The following is a 21149-nucleotide window of genomic DNA, read 5'->3' on the forward strand; positions in this document are numbered from 1 at the left end:
ATCAGTCTCTAGAGTTTGAACTCGGTGGAAAAACTCATGCTGTATGAGTCAGAACAAAGACATATTAATTACAGTAAGGGATGCAGCTAATATTAGTCTTCAGCAATCTGTAATGGTTGCTAGTTCTAAAGTGTCAAGTGCATTCTCATTTGAACAGTATGTGACTATGAAGGATAAATGAGGTAAGTCTCTATGATAAACCACCAACTGAATGGTTAAGTCTCTCCGACATTGAAAATGTGTTAACTACTAAGGCTCTCTCTCCAACATTGGACCTCTTAAGTCTCATGTTATACACTGACCATGCAGAATATTATGAGAACCTACCTAATAGCTGGTATGTCCACCTTTGACGTGGATAACAGTGGCGACAAGACATGGCATGGAAACAATGAGATCTTGTAGCTTGCTGGAGGCAGTTAGCACTATATGTGCATGCACAAGTAACCTAATTTGCGTAAATCACAGAGAGGGGGTGTGTTCGATCATGTTCACATCTGGCGAGTTGAGCGTCCAGCACATCAATTGGAACCCACCACTGTGTTTCTCAAACCACTCCATCACACTCCCAGCCATTCAACATGTCATATTATCTTGTTGAAAAATGTCACTGCCTTTCGGAAACATGGTCGTTATGACGTGGTTTATGTGGTCTGCAAGCAGTGTATGATATTTCTTGAGTATCAAGATTCTTGTATGAGCTCTGCAGGACTCATACATGCCCACGTGAATGTTTCCCAGAGGATAATGGAGCCTCCACCAGCTTGTCTCCACCCCACAGTATAGGTATCAAGGAGCTGTTCCCCTGGAGGACAACGGATTTGTGCCTTCCCATCAGCAAGATGAAGAAGGTTTCGCGATTCATCAGCCCGTCCAACAATATCACTGTGTCAATGTCCAGCGCTGATGGTCATGTGCCTGTTTCACTCATGGTTGCCAATTGTATTGTGTTAACATTGGCACATCCATGGCTTGTTGGTTGCAGACGGCCATCGTTAGGTGTATTCAGTGCACTGTGTTTTCAGACACACTTGTACTCTGCCCAGCATTAAAACCTGATGTTGGTTTCACCACAGTTCACCATGTGTCCTGTTTTACCAGTTTGCCCAGTCTATGATGTCTGACATCTGTAATGCGGGGTGGCTGCTCGACTCCATGACATCTAGATGTCATTTCACCTTGATGTTGCCACTTTTTGAAGACACTCACCACAACACTCCTTGAACGCCCAACAAGTCATGCAGTTTCTGAAATGCCCAAGACAGCCCTTCATACCATATCAATCTGCCGTTGTTCAAACTTAGACTGCACGCCTTCCATATTCTACACACAGACACCGCACACTCTCTGATACTAAAAGCACTGTGCATGTGTCTGACTAACACTCATTCCATGCCAGATGATGCAGCTATCACCTGCATGGATTTATACTGATAGTAGGTCGGTCATAATGTTCTGGCTGATCAGTGTATGTGTATGACGGAATAAAACACATTAAAACTTGTGAAAAATTATTATTTACCATTATATATTTTTGGTAAAGTTTTACGCATTGTTAATATACGTTTTGTTTCTTATGAACTTTGTGAAATAAATCACCATCTTTAAAAAGCGTTGTCATTCCCTTTTTTCTACATCAAGGCTAATCATCACTCTGCAATACTTTCCTAATAATTGTTTTTTATATGCTTTAAATTCAGCTTGTATTTCACGCAATCCAACTGGAACACTAACAGGCTTAGGAATGCACTCTGTAAACTTCATTTGTGTGGTATTTCTGCATATATGAGTAATACTAGCAGACTTAAGTGTAGTACACATACAAACACATGCACTTATACACACATTTAACTCCTCGTTGTCATAATGAATTTCGTGGTGCAATAGATGCTCAACAGTGTCATTGCAGAGCAGTTGCACATACCTTCACCGTAGACTGTGTCTCTCAGTAGTGATCCATACCAGACCGTACAGGCTATAAAGGTTTGTGACATTGGGACACTTTAAATATAAACTGAATTGGATCTTGAGATGTTAACCTTATCATGTCTCCCCCAAACATGTTGACAATGGATGGGGTATTGCTGCTGAAGTTATTGATATCTCAAGGAAATAGTGTGTACTCTATGTCTGTTCAATCCTCGAAGCACTTCATCTTGCTGCACAGTTGATCTCACTCCATATCACTGATCTGCACCTTTGTATCGTGCCATACATTGTATATTTCGATTGTAACTTCAAGGTATATGTTAGGTGCTATACCAACATTAGCATGCTTTGATCTGGTGGCAGTCAATTGGAAAAAGGTGCAGAATTACAGCACTCTTTAATGACTGAGCTGTGGCTTGATGACTGGTGCAGCTGTTGAACATAGTGGGAGCAAAAGGTCTGGAAACAGTTCTGTGTTCCGCTGCACTATAGTGATGGAGGCGATGGATATAGTGGAAACTCGAAGTCTTGAAACTGTTCCCAATGTTGGTTTGACTTCTAGTCAAGTGGATTATGGTCTGCATCAGTGAGATTGTCTGCATGCTGTCTTGATTTCTGCTGCTGATCAAATGCACTTTATTTCCACTTCAACGCATTAGGAGCTGCATCAGAGAGTACGTCTGCATGCCAGCTGATGCCTGCTCCTACTGATGCTGCTGCTCAAATGTATCACTCACTGAGGAAGAAATAAGAGGAAATCATGAACAAGAATACATACACATACACGCATAACAAACAATAAACACTGAGAGATGGGAACGGTTTAATACTGCAGTTGTATGACCTTCCTCGTTAGGATAACTACATTGTGAGATCGGTAGTATGGATATATGTAGCATGACCACATATTATTCATCAATGTAAACAGATTCTTGTAGCTTTGCTGTCATCTCTGATAGGACTAAAAAAACCAATACGTTTTCTGCACCGATTTTGGACACAAATTTAACAGTTTACTACTGGAAATAGCCTACATTACATTTAGCTACTTACACTATCATAGCCTACATTACATTTAGCTACTTACACTATCATGAAACAACTTGCAAATTATGCTAATAAACAATTTCTACGTGCAGTGTGCCATGCTATTTCTGAACCATACTTACAGCACGGAACTACTGCTTGGATCAACTCCAGCAGCAATAACAATAAAAGGATTTATTGCAAAAAAGACCATTAGGATCATCTTGAATTAAAAAAAAAAAAAGAAACTGACTCATCAGGGCTGCCTACAATAATCTAAAACTATTAATCATCCATATATATATATATATATATATATATATATATATATATATATATATATGTGTGTGTGTGTGTGTGTGTGTGTATGTATGTATGTATATATATAACAATTTCATAAAACAAAATTAATACTGGTACATTACAAGAAGAAAATGCAGATGTTCATTAGTATCACAAAAAATAAAGGCGTTCTGAGAAACGTGCCACAAAACTGAGAGCTGGTGAGAATGGTCCTTGATACTCGGCTGCATAAGCAGTAAAGCAGCTTCCTGAGAGTCTCCAGGGCAGTATGAGTGAAAAGACATTCCAGAAACATGTAAAGTATACTTTAATAGGGAAAAATTTTTATAGTGTAGACAATGGGGGATATTATTACCTGTATGCATCACTTTAGTATAATTTATACATCTGATGTTTTTGGCTGTATGATCTTAGTTAAAGAATATATAAATAACTTTATGGCTTAAATACTAAACGAGAGCAAAATGTATGCAAATACTATCATTATCACCAATTTGATGTTTTATGATGTGATACGTAGGATAAGTATTTTAAGATATTAGATTAAGGTGACTTGTACTACATTACAAGCACACACAATGTACATAATATATTGACATGGGACCAAACAAAAATAGATAAGTCAAACATTTTGAACTTAGTATCCCATTAATGCTCTGAAGAACAAATCTTACTCAGCAGGACTAGTCTAATATTTATACAAACCAAACCAATCTTACATTAAACGTAGTTTCAGATGAAATGTAATTACATGTTTAAGTTAGTTAAATTACTGCTTAACAACATTCTTTACAGTCATTTCAATAAAAGTATAAATAAAATGCATCTTACACATCATTTTCGAAGTAGATGACGCTTCTGGCACATTTATCTACATTGGTGGTTTCGTCTTTATTCCTTTAGGCGCTTATTACGGAGAAAAATCGAAAATTGATGGTACAGCATGTGACTTCAGTTTCCTTCCAATACCAAAGGCCTCAAAATTAAAACATTCTAGAGAAAAATGTTTGCTACATAGCATAGCGTCAAAATTCTCCCCTTTCAAAGTGAGGGTCCAAACATTTCTCCTTCATCATGTTCAGGAAAACTGTGTTTATTACTAAATTGGTTCCAGGAAACCAGTCTGTAATGTGGGTAGTACACTTTTTGATCTCATGCAGTAATAATTCTCTGGTCCTCCCTTTTATTATGACACTTGTGTCATATGTCAATTTTATGTAATTATGGTGTGGACTGGTCGGTTTCAAGTCATTTGCAAAGAGTAGAAACAGAATTTGTCCTAGAATGGAGCCTTGTTGTACACTATACCTAGTGCTCTGCTTTTCTGAGCAGTAGGACTTTATCTTGTTCCGTTCTTAGATAGCAAGTTCAACTACTTGCTCTCTGTTTTGGAGATATGATTTGATACATTCATAGGTTTGGCCCCTAATACTTACAGATTCAAGTTTCTTAAGCAAGATGATGTGATTGATGACATTGAACGCTTTAGAGAGGTCTATAAATATGGTTGAGATATACTCTTTGCTGTCTATAGCATTTAAGTCTTCATTTAGGAATGCGAAAATAGCAGTCTCAGTAGCTTTAGACTTTCAGGATCTGTGTTGTGTATTTGAGAAGTAATTTTTTTCTATGAAATTTATTAGTCTTTTATAATAAGAGTTTTGCAGTTATTTTGGTAAAACCAGATAATAGAGAAATAGGCCTGTAGTTTGATGCTTCTGTTTTTATCTAGTTCTTGAACAGAGGTTTTACTTTTGCTGTCTTCAATTTTTCTGGGAACACTCCCTTTTCATAGAGAACTGTTGCAGATGTCGACAAGGGGCCTGGCTATGAGGGGAGCATATTTTTTCAATGTGTAGTCAGGGATATTGTCAGTATCAACTGAGAATTTTGCTTCAGTTCTTTGATTATAGCAAGTTCTTTCTTTTCACTGGTTTGGTACCGATAAATAGATTTATTATTTATAGCACATCTGGATTGATTTCTGGGAGTACACTGTAAATTTTGATTTATAAGATGTTCAGGTATCTATGTAAAGCAGGAATTAAATTTATTTACAATTTTTGTAGGTTCAGTTATCACAGCTGACTTCTCCATTAGGCAGTTAATATTATGAAAATCTGTTGTTCTGCTGCTGTTTCCTTCCTTACAATATTCCATATGGCTTTCATGTTATTGGTGGAATTTTTTATGTATGTGTCATTTGCCATTATTTTTGTTGTTTGACAACATTTTTGAAGATCTTTTTATAGTTTTGGTGATAAGCATCAAATTCTGGTGACGTGAGCTGTTTGGACAGTCTGGGTAGTAATCTTTTTTTGTTTGAGGATACCAGAATACGAGAAGTGATCGACTTATTTTTTGTTTTCCTCTGTATGTTTTCCTCTGTGTCGGACAGAAGCTGAATTGAAAATAGTAGGAAACATTACTAATAAAGTTATTATATTTTCCATCTGTGAGCATGTAGTTATAAAATCTTTAAAGTTTTCTTTGCACAAGAAGTGGAGAAAGTATTTTATATTTGCATTACTGTATTCTCTACTGGTTGTAGTTACGCAGTGTTTAAATTGCAGCTCAGTTTCTGTAATAAGAAAGAGTTTTTTATCTGTGTGATCCCAAAGCCTGTGCTTAGTGTTTTTATTTTATAGTTCATTTCTACATTTACAAATATCTGATTAATGTTGGTAGACAAAGTCTTTGTAATACGAGTTGCTGTTTCTACAGGAGATTTCACGTTGAATATTTGCAAGAGATTTAGTTATTCATTCTTTTCTTTGGTGTCCTTTGCAAAGTCTATATTAAAATAACAACATACAATAACTCTTCTGTTTCTTTGTGTTAGTCTGTTGAGTGAATATTCCAGACTTCTTAGGAATGTATTTATGCCACCAGTTGGAGCTCTGTATAAAGAAATAATGGCTAGTTTAGTGTCCACTATCTCAACTCCTGATAGTTCAACATCTTTTTCCTACATTATCTTAAAAGGAAATTTTATATTTGCAAAGATTATATTATTTCTTACGAATATACAACTGCCACCATGTTTAAGAATTTTTCTACAGAAATAACAACCTAGACACCGAAGCTGAATATTCTACACTTACGATAAACTGAACATATTCTAGAAGTCGCTTGCAAATACGTATACACTTCGGAAGCAATCACAGAAGCTCGGTTTCCTCAACCTTCCTGCCCTGAGTCGCTTGACTCAGATGCTGGTCTCCATAGGGTAGTGTTAGACACACGATTTATTCTCGCAGGTTGCGTCAAAATGACCTATACAAGTTAAGGGATGCGACTTGCCGGCTGCTACCGAGTTTTATGCGCGAATCGTGTTTGATGCAATTTGGTCTACTAACATCTTCACTTTCATAAACTGAGTTCACAGACGCAACAAAACTGTAGCCACAATTGGTGGCGTAATACAGTTGTAATGCAATTGCATGTGTGAACGTTCAGTTATCAGTGGCGCAACTTAAGAGACGGAACTTCTGTAATGCCACAAAAAGTTCAACTTGGTTGTACTTTGTTGCGCCACTTTCCTTCCACCGCTAATCATAGCGGTATTTTCGAAACACGAGCATTCTGTTGCAGTTATCGTGGAGTAATCGCTGCTGTACTCCATTCGATTTCAGTGTTTTCTCATTTTATTACTGGTAGCGAGGAATACTTCCGCAGGCTCTGAAATTACAAGAACAGCAACATATGTTTGATTTTCTGCAGCAGTGTGAGTGTTTGGGGGGTAGGGACAATATTTTCAAACCAAACTACATCTTAAAAGATTTTTGGATGAATAAATAAACAAACTTAATGCATGTAACCAAAAAAGCGAGTCGTACCCTTCATGATTTGGGAGATCAAGCATTGTATAAACTGTGGATTACATACAGCAAATAGCTTCCGAGTGTGACGTGGCAGCCGTTAAATTAAAATTGCTTATTCGAAAAGCCTGTACCAACGAATGCAATAATTTTCTCAAATCGCGAAGGAGTTCAGTGTCTGCAGATGATAATTACATGCCATTTGTTAGTTACTTTGCCACTGCAAACAGCATGTTCGTCTCCAAGTGTTATTCCTTTTATAAATTTGTTTGTGGCCTCTGATTTATCTCTGTGCGAAATTAGTTTTCGGATTCAACATTTGGGTTTTGTCTTCCACGTATTTAACTCTTTTCACATCTCTAATACTATAACCTGCAGTATAACATTCATACCCGTCCATATGATTTCAATTGACGCTATACTGAAAGCTGTGCAACAATGTAGAATTTCTGGTGTCCTGTGTGAACTGTAGCTCACGATGCGACTACAGAAGGCAACAAGCTGTGGCGCCACGTCAGTTCCGTGTATGACCCCTGCTTTATTGTCCCAGCATTTTTTTAAATCTATGAATATATTTTGCCACCAACTACGATTAAGTTCATTTTTCGTGTATTGGTGATATTCATTCGTTATGTTTCCGATGTGAGATGCTGTGTTGCTCTGTTACCTTCACTCCATCGTATAAACATGGAATATTGTAATTAATGATCATTCTTTAGATGCTTAATGGCAAATCTGTTTCTAAATTCTCCATTTATATACACTGATGGGGAAAAAAACGCAACACAAAAAGTAATTAATATAGAGTAATAATATTTCGGCCCCTGTTTGTTTAGGTAACATATTTCAGTGATTAACATTGCAAGATCACAGGTTAATTTAAGTGTGGGATAAGCCACTGCAAATGCAAAGGCTACTATGTTAACCAGTGTAACCGCCAGAATACTGGATGCAAGCATGCAAACGCACATGCATCATGTTGTGCAAATGATGGATATCAGTTTATGGGATGGAGTTACATGTTTGTTCATTTGGTCGGTCAATACAGGGGCAGCTAACGCTCATTGTGGTTGATACTGGGGTCGTTGATGAGGTCTCATATGTCCTCCTTGGATGGCGAGTATACCACGGAATGCTGTTCATGAATGGCAGCACAACATGTCAAATCATCAGACTGACATACAGTTTTGCAGCAAGGGTGCGTGAGATAACCACGAGAATGCTCCTGCTGCTATACAAAATCACACCGCAGACCATAACTCCAGGTGTAGGTCCAGTGGGTCTAGCATGGACACAGGTTTGGTGCAGGCTCTCAACTGGCCGCCTCCTAACCAACACACAGCCATCAATGGCACCTAGGCAGAATCAGCTTTAATCAGAGAACACAACAGACCCCCACCCTGCACTCCAATGATCTCTTGCTTTACACCATTGATGTAGCAAATGATGGCGATTTGGGGTCAGTGGAATGCATGCTACAGAGTGTCCGGCTCAGAGCCAGTAACCAGTTTGTAGCAGTTCGTTTTGTCAGCTTGTTACCAACAGCTGCTCAGATTGCTGCTGCAGATTCAGAATGATGCAAAACAGCTCTACGCCAAACATGATGGTCTTCCCTCTTGGTAGTGACATGTGGCTATCCAGAGTGCCCTCTTCATGCACTGTAGATTCTCGAGGCCACCGCTGCCAGCAGTCATGTACAGTGGCTATCGCAGAAGGAACATCCAGCTTCTTGTAGCCTTGTTACCCGGCCTCGTTTGAACTCAATGAGGTGATGTGATGGCGTCTTTGCGGCCTTAAAGGCGTCCTTGATTGACATCAACTCACCACTTACAGTATCAAAGGTCACGACCGTTGCAGCATGTATTTAAAGCAAACCTGATTTGCATCCTCACAGTAGCGGTGGCGCCACTACCGCCTCTCTTCTGCGACTGGTACTAAATTTGAATAAACATCATTTTCTAGACGAAGGAACATGTCTACCAAATTTCGTTTATGTCATAGATCTCCTTCCTGGTGTTGCGATTTTTTTCCGTCAGTGTATTACAGTAAAAGCAACTGAACATCGCAGCAGTTCACACATAAACGCCATCTCGAATAAATGGCAAAATGGATGGAAGACATATATGAAAATGGGACTCAATCCCCAGAAAACATCGTGCAAAAAATAGATAAAGAGCAAATAGTGGCTGGCAGCAGAAAGTTATTTTGCAAACGTACCCATTATTAAGTTTATGCAACATCAGATAATACAAATATTTTTCTGAAATCATTATTTTATGAACTTCTTATATGAAAGATTTCATTTGAAAACAGAAACATTGCAGATTTGCAACTGAGACATTCACGATTATAAATTTTAAAAGTGAACGAGATGAGAATTGAAAGCAGTTATATTAAGTAATTCTACTGTAGATCTATATAGCCTGTATGAATTTTACTGTCAACTGGAAATCAATGTTCTTATTTCTAGTGGGCTTAAAATTTTGTAACGCAGAGAGATGTGACTGAATTTGACAATCTAATGTTGAGCCTCTGGTTTCTTTTATGTAGAACATTTATACAGGCTTATGAGATAAAACTCATCTTTGTTTCTAGTATTTTTGGGCAGGTCAAAGTTAATACTTTGAGTCTTGTACCCTCATTATCGATTTACAGACGTACATAATTATAATAGTTAGTATCTCAGACTTAAGGATAAAAGTCACGTTTGAGTCTCTTGATTTTGCACCAAAAATTATAGTAATAAACCTCGCACCTAGTGAGTACATGGGTGGCAACCACGGGGCCCCAAGCTGAGTCCTGGCATTGCTTCCACTTACTTATGCCAGGCTCCTCACTTTTATCTTTCCTGTCTGGCCATCCTCGGCCAACTCTAGTTTTTTCTGACCGTGACGCTGTTAGGTTTCGAGGGCTAACGGTCTTTCTTTTCCCAATCCTATACTTCCTCTGTTACCAGGCAGCATCAGGCACCAGTATCGAAGTGATGCACAGAGCAAATGATGCTTCAGATGGGTCAAGATCGAAGACTCATGGGCGAAACCAACCATAGTCTGGTTCTTCGGCCATGATACTGCAATGTGGAAAGGAAATGGAAGGACTACCACATTATTATATTTCCTGAACGTTGGAAGGTGGAGGGTAATGATGGCGTTTCATGGAGTAAAATATTCCGGAGATAAACTACTCCCCCGTTCGGATCTCTGGGTGGGGAGTATTTCAGGTGGTACCATCAAAATAGATGAACATTTTAATTTCAGGATTGGGACATGGAACGTGAGAACACTTCAAAGAGCAGGAAAACTGGAAAATCTGAAGAGAGAAATGGACAAACGTGAAGTGAGGTGGGCAGATAGTGGTGAAATAGTATCAGGTAATTACACGATGTTTTATTCTGGTGGTAAAAGTTTTGAACATGGTGTAGCAATAGTGTTGGGAAATGAATTAGTGCAAAGTGTGAATAAAGTTGTGTGTCATAATGACCGTTTAATGTTTGTGAAAATAAGTGCAAAACCAGTAGACATTCTAATAGTCCAAATGTGCATGCCAACATTAGATCACGATGATGAAGTAGTGGAGAAAACGTATGATGAAATAGAAGACATCATTCAGTCTGAAGGAACAGGAAAAGTAAATACCATAATCATGGGTGACTGGAATAGTTTGGTTGGACAAGGCAATGCAGCAAACATTGTTGGACAATATGGATTAGGAAAAAGAAACAGCAGAGGAGGAATGCTAGTAGAATTCTGTCACTGAAATAATTTGGTGGTGATGAACACTTGGTTCAAGAAAAGGAAGAGTAAACTGTACACGTGGAAGAGCCCAGGAGATATGAACATATATCAGATAGACTACATACTCGTCAAACAGAGGTTTAGGGGCAGTGTGAAGGACGCCAAGATTATGCCGGCTGCCGACATCGACACAGATCACAACCTTTGTGTTGCAGATATCAGCACAAGGCTGAAAAAGATCCGACAGCATGCGAGGAGAAAACAGAGATGGCACGTGGGAAAGCTATGAAAGAATAACGTGGCAGTAAGAGAATCGTTAGAGAAAAAATTTAACGAAGTGAGACACAAAAATACAAGTGGAAGTGCGGAAGATCAGGCAAAATGTTAAAATGGTATTGTTAAATACTCTGAAGAGTGAAGTTTGGAGGGAAACAAAGAGAGCGAGAAAACTCTGGATCACCAATGAGATGCTGGAGAAGATGGAGGAAAGGAGGAAGTGTAAAAATGTTAATGAAGAAGAATACAGAAGACTTAACAACGTCCTCAGGAGGGAAACAAAGCGAAGGAAAAGTACTTAGAAGAAATGTGTGACGAAATAGAAGAACTACAAAGAAGAGGAAGGTACGACCTCATTACCAGAAAACGAAGAAATTGGGAGAAGGAGAGAACAAAAGAGTAAGGACGTTCTGAATAGAAGATTCTAGAGGACAAGTGGTTACTGAACAAGTGGAAGTGCTGAAAACATGGGAAGAATATATAAGGAAACTTTATGATACAGAACATTGCCCAGATGACATCGACATTGACGAAGTTGAGAAAGGGCCCAGTATACTGACAGGGGAAGTAGAGAAGGCGATAAAGGACATGAAGAGTAGGAAAGCTGCAGGGGATGACGACATACCAGTGGATTTGCTTAAAGAAATCGGAAATGAAAGTTGGAAAGTTCTGACACAATTCATAAACAAAATCTATGAAACTGGAGAATGGCCTGAAGACTTTTTGGATGTCACAATGGTTACTCTTGAGAAGAAAAGGCAAACCAAGAAGTGTAGCGATTATAGAACAATTAGTCTGATATGGCATGTGGCAAACATCATTGCAAGAATACTAAATAGACGGTTGGAAAAAAAATTGAAGAAGTGATGGGAGAAGACCAGTTCGGCTTCAGGAAAGGAAGAGGGACCAGAGACGCCATTGGCATGATGAGGATATTGTCAGAGAGAGTTTTGGCCGTTAATGAAGAAGTTTGCGCTTGTTTTATAGACTGGCAGAAGGACTTCAACAGAGTCAATTGGAATATATTGATGAACATGCTTAAGGAAATAGGAATCAACTGGAGAGATCGGAGACTTGTAAGGAACTTGTACCTGGGACAAGGGGAAAAGGTACGACTGAACTATGGAGAAACGAACAGTGTGGAAATAGGAAGGGGAGTGAGACAAGGCTGTTGTCTGTCGCCAAGTCTCTTCAACCTCTATGGAGAAATGCTGCCGAGAGAAGCGCTGAAAGGATACGGAAACTTCAAAGTAGGAGAATGCCTCATCAGCACCATCAAGTATGCAGACAACCTGGTAGTGCTTGCCAAAAATCAGATACAGCTGCAACACATGATGAACAATTTGGTGGAAACGGGAAGAAAATACGGCATGGAAATCAACATCAATTAATCTAAAGTGATGCGCATATCAAAACGTGAGAAACGCTTGAAGATAACTGTTGACAATCGGGAACTGGAAAATGTGAATCATTTCAAGTACCTGGGAAGTTTTATCACGAAAGATGCCCACTGCAGCAACGAAATCCGAGCAAGAATCGCCATGTCCAAAGCTGCTTTCAGCAAGAAGAGGACTCTGCTGACCAGCAAGTTGAGTTTGGCATTGAGGAAAAAACTGACAAAGTGCTACATTTGGAGCATGTATGGAGCAGAGCCTCCCCCCGTGAACCATGGACCTTGCCGTTGGTGGGGAGGCTTGCATGCCTCAGCGATACAGATAGCCATACCGTAGGTGCAACCACAACGGAGGGGTATCTGTTGAGAGGCCAGACAAACGTGTGGTTCCTGAAGAGGGGCAGCAGCCTTTTCAGTAGTTGCAGGGGCAACAGTCTGGATGATTGACTGATCTGGCCTTGTAACAATAACCAAAACGGCCTTGCTGTGCTGGTACTGCGAACGGCTGAAAGCAAGGGGAAACTACGGCCGTAATTTTTCCCGAGGGCATGCAGATTTACTGTATGATTAAATGATGATGGCGTCCTCTTGGGTAAAATATTCTGGAGGTAAAATATTCTGGAGGTAAAATAGTCCCCCATTTGGATCTCTGGGCAGGGACTACTCAAGAGGATGTCGTTATCAGGAGAAAGAAAACTGGCGTTCTACGGATCGGAGCGTGGAATGTCAGATCCCTTAATCGGGCAGGTAGGTTAGAAAATTTAAAAAGGGAAATGGATAGGTTAAAGTTAGATATAGTGGGAATTAGTGAAGTTCGGTGGCAGGAGGAACAAGACTTTTGGTCAGGTGATTACAGGGTTATAAATACAAAATCAAATAGAGGTAATGCAGGAGTAGGTTTAATAATGAATAAAACAATAGGAATGCGGGTAAGCTACTACAAACAGCATAGTGAACGCATTATTGTGGCCAAGATAGATACGAAGCCCTCACCTACTACAGTAGTACAAGTTTATATGCCAACTAGCTCTGCAGATGACGAAGAAATTGAAGAAACGTATGATCAAATAAAAGAAATTATTCAGATAGTGCAGGGTGACGAAAATTTAATAGTCATGGGTGACTGGAATTCGGTAGTAGGAAAAGGTAGTAGGTGAATATGGACTGGGGCTAAGAAATGAAAGAGGAAGCCACCTGGTAAAATTTTACACAGAGCACAACTTAATCATAGCTAACACTTAGTTCAAGAATCATAAAAGAAGGCTGTGTACATGGAAGAAGCCGGGAGATACTGACAGGTTTAAGATAGATTATATAATGGTAAGACAGAGATTTAGGAACCAGGTTTTAAATTGTAAGACATTTCCAGATGTGGACACTGACCACAATCTATTGGTTATGACCTGTAGATTAAAACTGAAGAAACTGCAAAAAGGTGAAAATTTAAGGAGATGGGACCTGGATAAACTAAAAGAACCAGAGGTTGTACAGAGTTTCAGGGGAGCATAAGGGAGCAATTGACAAGAATGGGGGAAAGAAATACAGTAGAAGAAGAATGGGTAGCTCTGAGGGATGAAGCAGTGAAGGCAGCAGAGGATCAAGTAGGTAAAAAGACGAGGGCTAGTAGAAATCCTTAGGTAACAGAAGAAATATTGAATTTAATTGATGAAAGGAGAAAATATAAAAATGCAGTAAATGAAGCAGCCAAAAAGTAATACAAATGTCTCAAAAATGAGATCGACAGGAAGTGCAAAATGACTAAGCAAGGATGGCTAGAGGACAAATGTAAGGATGTAGAGGCTTATCTCACTAGGGTAAGATAGATACTGCCTACAGAAAAATTAAAGAGACCTTTGGAGAAAAGAGAACCACTTGTATGGATATCAAGAGCTCAGATGGAAACCAAGGTCTAACCAAAGAAAGGAAAGCAGAAAGGTGGAAGGAGTATATAGAGGGTGTATACAAGGGCGATGTACTTGAGGACAATATTATGGAAATGGAAGAGAATGTAGATGAAGATGAAATGGGAGATACGATACTGCGTCAAGAGTTTGACAGAGCACTGAAAGACCTAAATCGAAACAAGGCCTCGGGAGTAGACAACATTCCATTAGAACAACTGACGGCCTTGGCAGAGCCAGTCCTGACAAAACTCTACCATCTGGTGAGCAAGATGTATGAGACAGGCGAAATACCCTCAGACTTCAAGAAGAATATAATAATTCCAATCCCAAAGAAAGCAGGTGTTGACAGATGTGAAAATTATCGAACTATCAGTTTAATAAGTCACAGCTGCAAAATACTAACGCGAATTCTTTACAGACAAATGGAAAAACTGGTAGAAGCCGACCTCGGGGAAGATCAGTTTGGATTCCGTAGAAATGTTTGGACACGTGAGGCAATACTGACCCTACGACTTATCTTAGAAGCTAGATTAAGGAAGGGCAAATGTACGTTTCTAGCATTTGTAGACTTAGAGAAAGCTTTTGAAATGTTGACTGGAATACTCTCTTTCAAATTCTGAAGGTGGCAGGGGTAAAATACAGGGAGCGAAAGGCTATTTACAATTTGTACAGAAACCAGATGGCAGTTATAAGAGTCGAGGGACATGAAAGGGAAGCAGTCGCTGGGAAGGGAGTGAGACAGGGTTGTAGTCTCTCCCCGATGTTATTCAATCTGTATATTGAGCAAGCAGTGAAGGAAACAAAAGAAAAATTCGGAGTAGGTATTAAAATCCATGGAGAAGAAATAAAAACTTTGAGGTTCGCCGATGAGATCGTAATTCTGTCAGAGACAGCAAAGGACTTGGAAGAGCAGTTGAACGGAATCGATAGTGTCTTGAAAGGAGGATATAAGATGAACATCAACAAAAACAAAACGAGGATAATGGAATGTAGTCGAATTAAGTCGAGTGATGCTGAGGGAATTAGATTAGGAAATGAGACACTTAAAGTAGTAAAGGAGTTTTGCTATTTGGGGAGCAAAATAACTGATGATGGTCGAAATAGAGAGGATATAAAATGTAGACTGGCAATGGCAAGGAAAGCGTTTCTGAAGAAGACAAATTTGTTAACATCGAGTATAGATTTAAGTGTCAGGAAGTCATTTCTGAAAGTATTTGTATGGAGTGTAGCCATGTATGGAAGTGAAACATGGACGATAAATAGTTTGGACAAGAAGAGAATAGAAGCTTTCGAAATGTGGTGCTACAGAAGAATGCTGAAGATTAGATGGGTAGATCACATAACTAATGATGAAGTATTGAATAGGATTGGGGAGAAGAGAAATTTGTGGCACAACTTGGCCAGTAGAAGGGATCGGTTTGTAGGACATGTTCTGAGGCATCAAGGGATCACCAATTTAGTATTGGAGGGCAGCGTAGAGGGTAAAAATCGTAGAGGGCGACCAAGAGATGACTACACTAAGCAGATTCAGAAGGATGTAGGTTGCAGTAGGTACTGGGAGAAGATGAAGCTTGCACAGGATAGAGTAGCATGGAGAGCTGCATCAAACCAGTATCAGGACTGAAGACCACAACAACAACAACAACAACAACAATGGAGCAGAGACATGGACCATGAGAAAGAAGGAGAAAAAATACTTAGAGAGCTTTCAAAAGTGTTGCTGGAGGAGAATGGAAAAGATCACGTGAACAGATCGCATAAAAAATGACGATGTGCTGCGAAGAGTAGGAGAGAAGAGAAGAGAAGTATTCTGCGTACAATTCTTCAGAGGAACGCCAACTGGATTGGACATGTACTTAGACACGAGGGACTTTATACATGATGTCATCGAAGGGAAACTAAGAGGAAACGCAGGATGAGGAAGAAGAAGAATTCAACATCTGGATAACATGAAAAGCGGAAGGAGATACAACAGACTGAAGGAAGAAGCTGAAGATAGGGAACAGTGGAATCAGAAATTCTCTGTACGAAGACATCGACCTGCCACTATGCAGAATACTACATAATAATAATAATAAACCTTTCTACAACAGTAAAAGCTTGTAATGGTCTGCTTGTGTCGTGGCTCCCCATACTTCTGCATCATAGTTTATACAAGATGACACATATGCATGATATACTGTATTACAACAGTATGACTGGAATATTTGTGACTGTATTTACTGCAAATATATTTTATGACAATGTGCTTCCCAGTGAGTGAGTATCCATATCCCACTTAAATGTCTCCTGTATTGTTAGTCCCAGGAATTTTACAAAGTGGTCTTTAACTGCAATATTAGTTTCTGTGCACCAATTCATTACTTGGTCCTATACTGAGATGACTTCCACTACAGTGACTCTCACTGAGACTGGAACATGGAGGTCTGTGTACTCTAATAACTATAATATCGTGCCTTCCTCATTTATAGTTCATTAAAGAAAGTCAATGACACTTTCAACTATAAAGAACTCATACCCAGAGCATTGTAACTGTCGATAATGTTACAGGTCAGCTTATAAAGAAATGCAAGCAGATGCTGGGATCTTTATAGGCACAAATTAAGTCACAGACAAAACAAAGTAAAGAATGAGCCTATGCTCTAATAATAATATTAAATACAGTTTGACCTGTCACTAGCAGAAACATTGAAAATTTATCAGTTCACTAGTATGTCAACAGTTTACAGTATAAGCTATTAAAATGGTTTCCATTTGTCATGAAGTGCAAATGTAAACAAACTCCCTTCTTTGTTAATACATTATCATACCACCGTAGCATTGCAAGTATTATGAGAAAATGTATAATGAGAAGTTACAAAAGAAACAGAAGATGCAGATTGGGGAAGTTATACATAATTACTTTATGCATGTAAGGTTAAAACCACTTAAATTTTAAAAAGGCAGAGTGCGCCATGGGAACAAGAAGTATTGCATTCCTTACCAAAATATTAACAGTATCATCATATGTGTATAGCGAAATTGTATTTCTCAAAGCAAACAGTAGTTCTTTGTTATATCAGTGTGTGTATAACTGCAAAACATTATGTATGAACAGTTATCTAGATGAGGATGGCTTCAAATCAGTGAAAAAGGTCTGTTAATAAGCTGTGTTTGTCATATGCAAGAAACAAGTACTAAACAGAGTGTCCTATTCAGAAGTAGAGTGAAGCAGTAAGGTCTACTCTCTTTCCAGTTTCGAGGTACAGATGATCATGTTTAGGAATTAGGGGTGCCGCAATTCAAATAGGCTGAGCTGAGTAGGCTACAATGCAATGATAATTTTTAACAAATGACTGTGGCTGGTGCCACCTCAGAAATTGCAACACATTGGTAAACAAACTATTGTTTGTGACAAGGAAGAATATAAACGTTATTGGAGCTTGTTTCAGTCGCAGCCACTTATAACATTAATAATAACGTCCTACAATCGGTTACAAATGGAAAGATTTAAAAAAAGACTGTCATGAGATCTGAACCTATGTCATACTACCCTCCATTTGATACATTTATCACTCTAACAACAATACCACAGTGGCTTCACACATAGCAGAACATAATTATTGTTCATATTACTTCTCCTGAAGACTTTCATGGCTGTTGCATCATTAAGTGACATTTAATGTGCCAAGGTAACATGTTTGAGATAAATTTTCAATGCGCCATTGCCCTGCAACAGCACACAAGTTACCAGTAGACGTTCGGGCCTTTAAAATGGATTCCAATATGGCGTTTCCAAAGTTATTGATGACATGAGAAGAGCAAAGATGTATACTGTTCATTTTTGGAACACAACCTACGACTAGCTTAGAGACAGAAATAATGACACTTTCTTCAGGACCTGACCATCATTTTGCAGGACAATGCTCAAGCACATACAGTGCAAGCTGTTACTAATTTGTTTGACTGATGAGGCTGCTAAGTGCTATACCACCTACTGCACTCCCCTGACTTATGCCCTCATGAGTTCAACTCTATTGCTAAACTGAAGGAAACACTTCACGTCATTTGCTTCAGAAGTGCTACAAACTCGTCAGGCAATATACCGCACTGCTCGAACTGTCAACACAACTGGCACTGCTAAGAGCATCCTATGACTTCCACAACACTGGCAATGGGTTATACACAATGTGGTGACTACTTTGAAGGTCAGTAAATTTTTTTACGAGCTGTACATAAATAGTTCCGACTATTAAAGTTACAACCATCGTATTTAAGAATAGCTGCACTATTTAAGAATATTTAGCTGCAAATCAGTAGGCAGTCGAACAAACAGCACAAAATTAAGTGTCAATAACAAGATAAAATACACAATCCAAAGCCCTCAGCATGTTCCAATAATCATTGTATTTTCCCTTTCCAAGAAGACAATTACTTTGCTAAACGTTGTGATGCTTGCCCCCTTCCTCAAACAGTTTGCGTGTGCACAGGGATTCAGAAATCGCAACTAAATTGCAGTGATCGAGCCTACTTCATTTTGAATGAGGTTCCTGTCTATTATCCTTGTTCATCACGAAAAACTGAGAGAAAAAGGAGAAACTAAAACATATTTTAGGTTTTGCTTCACAGTAATCCATTCACTGGAAAATGTAGCTGACTTATTTGGAAACCATTTGTGAAATAGTGATTGGACGTACATATACATTGTGCTCTATCATATCTCATAGTTTAGAAGCTAATTTTTTCTTAGAGAACATTCTTTACTGAAGAATATCAGAAATGTAGTAGTTATGCCTTATCATATAGACAAGAAAAAAATCCCCCTTCAGCAACTGGAAGTTTTATTTGTTTGTATCAAAAATGTTTTGCCTGTTCATACTAGGCTTCTTCAGTCATTTATAATACAGTGGAAATTATTTTGTAATACATAGCTTCATAGGAGATATGTAGTTACTTTTGGCAGCTTATTTAAAGCAGTCACTACACTAAAGTGTGTATAGGCATGCATATTCAATTACAGAAATATGTAAACAGGCGGAATACGGCCCTTCGGTCGGCAACGCCAATATAAAAGACAACAAGTGTCTATCACAGTTGTTAGCTTGGTTACTGCTGCTACAATGACAAGTTATGAAGATGTACGTGAGTTTGGACGTGGTGTTACAGTCGACACACGAGCAATGGACACAGCATCTCTGAAGTAAGAATAAAGTGAGGATTTTCCCATATGACCATTTCACGAGTGTACTGTGAATATCAAGAATCCGATAAAGCATCAAATCTCTGACACCGCTGTGGCCAGAAAAAGATCCTGTAAGAATAAGCATGGGACCAACAACGACTGAAGAGAATCGTTCAACCTGACAGAAGTGCAACCCTTCCGAAAACTACTGCAGATTTCAATGCTGGGCCATCAACAAGTGTCAGCATATGAACCACTCCACAAAACATCATCGATATGGGCTTTCAGAGCTGGAGGCAAACTCATGTACCTTTGATGACTGCACGACACAAAGCTTTACACCTTTCCTGGACCAGTCAACACTGACACTGGACTACTGACGACTGAAAACATGCTGTCTGGTCAGAGGAGTCTCGTTTCAAATTGTATCAAGCAGATGGACGTGTATGGGTATGGAGACAAACTCATGAACCCTGCATATCAGCAGGACTGTTCCAAGTTCGTGGAGGCTCATTAATGACATGGGGCATGTGCAGTTGGAGTGATATGGGACCCCTGATATGTTTAGATATGACTCTGACAGGTGACATGTACGTAAGCACCCTGTCTGATCACCTGCATTCATTCATGTCCATTGTGCATTCTGATGGGCAATTCCAGCAGGACATTGCGACACTCCACACGTCCACAATTGCTACAGAGTGACTCCATGAACACTCTTCTGAATTTAAACATTGGCCATGAAATCTCCCCAGACATGAACATTATTGAGAATATCTGGGATGCCTTGCAATGTCCTGTTCAGAAGAGATCTCCACCACCTCATACTGTTATGGATTTAGGACAGCCCTGCAAGATTCATAATGTCAATTCCCCCCCAGCACTACTCCAGTCATTAGTCGAATCCATGCCACATTGTATTGTGGCTTTTCTGCGTGCTCACGGGGCCCTGCATGATATTAGGCAGGTGTACCAGTTTCTTTGGCTCTTCAGTGTAGTTTTGTTTTTTATACTTTACTCACACATTAATTTTATGTCATTTTCTTGTGTAAATGTTTCTGAATGTATCAGATGCACATCAGTAGAGGCTTCTTCCAATTGATATGTCACGTTCCATATTTTTCAGCATGTTATGTACTGTAGCACACTGCACAAGTTGTTGCTCACATGCTTTAGAGCTGACAAGGGGTAAAGGGAACAGTGGAGGGTTTGACCGTCAGTGTTTGTGTGTGTGTGTGTGTGAACATTTTGTTTCTGAAATTTATTAAGGAAAACTATGAATTGTTAACGCAGTAATGTGCAAAAGATGATTTTATGAAATACTGTACCTTGAATTGAACACTAAAGAAACCATAAATTCATGCCCAACTGAGGCTGTCGACAAATCTAGTTACAATATGAGGCAGTTCTCCTAAAACCATAAATAACTTACAGAGATCTGCAATAACTTGTTAAAACATTGTGGAATTACTTTAAATATACATTGGGTTTGGTTAAGTGATACATGTCATAAGATATACCTAGAATGAGTTTTAACTGAGTTGTACTGGATAACATGGTGAATTTCCTGATATACACAATTAAATTTCAACTTTCATAACT

At 39.0% G+C, this 21149-nt stretch overlaps 1 long non-coding RNA gene across 1 annotated transcript in view; it reads right to left on the reverse strand.

Moving 5' to 3' along the window:
• Nucleotides 1–1538: 1538 nt before the first annotated feature.
• The window catches only part of LOC124720384, a 63828-nt gene continuing 44217 nt past the window's right edge, over nucleotides 1539–21149 (reverse strand). Inside the window, exon 4 of the long non-coding RNA XR_007006145.1 lies at nucleotides 1539–2665. This is a non-coding gene — a long non-coding RNA (uncharacterized LOC124720384). The remainder of the gene's footprint in view (nucleotides 2666–21149) is intronic.

Source organism: Schistocerca piceifrons, chromosome 11, assembly GCF_021461385.2.
Source record: "Schistocerca piceifrons isolate TAMUIC-IGC-003096 chromosome 11, iqSchPice1.1, whole genome shotgun sequence".
NCBI lineage: Eukaryota > Metazoa > Arthropoda > Insecta > Orthoptera > Acrididae > Schistocerca > Schistocerca piceifrons.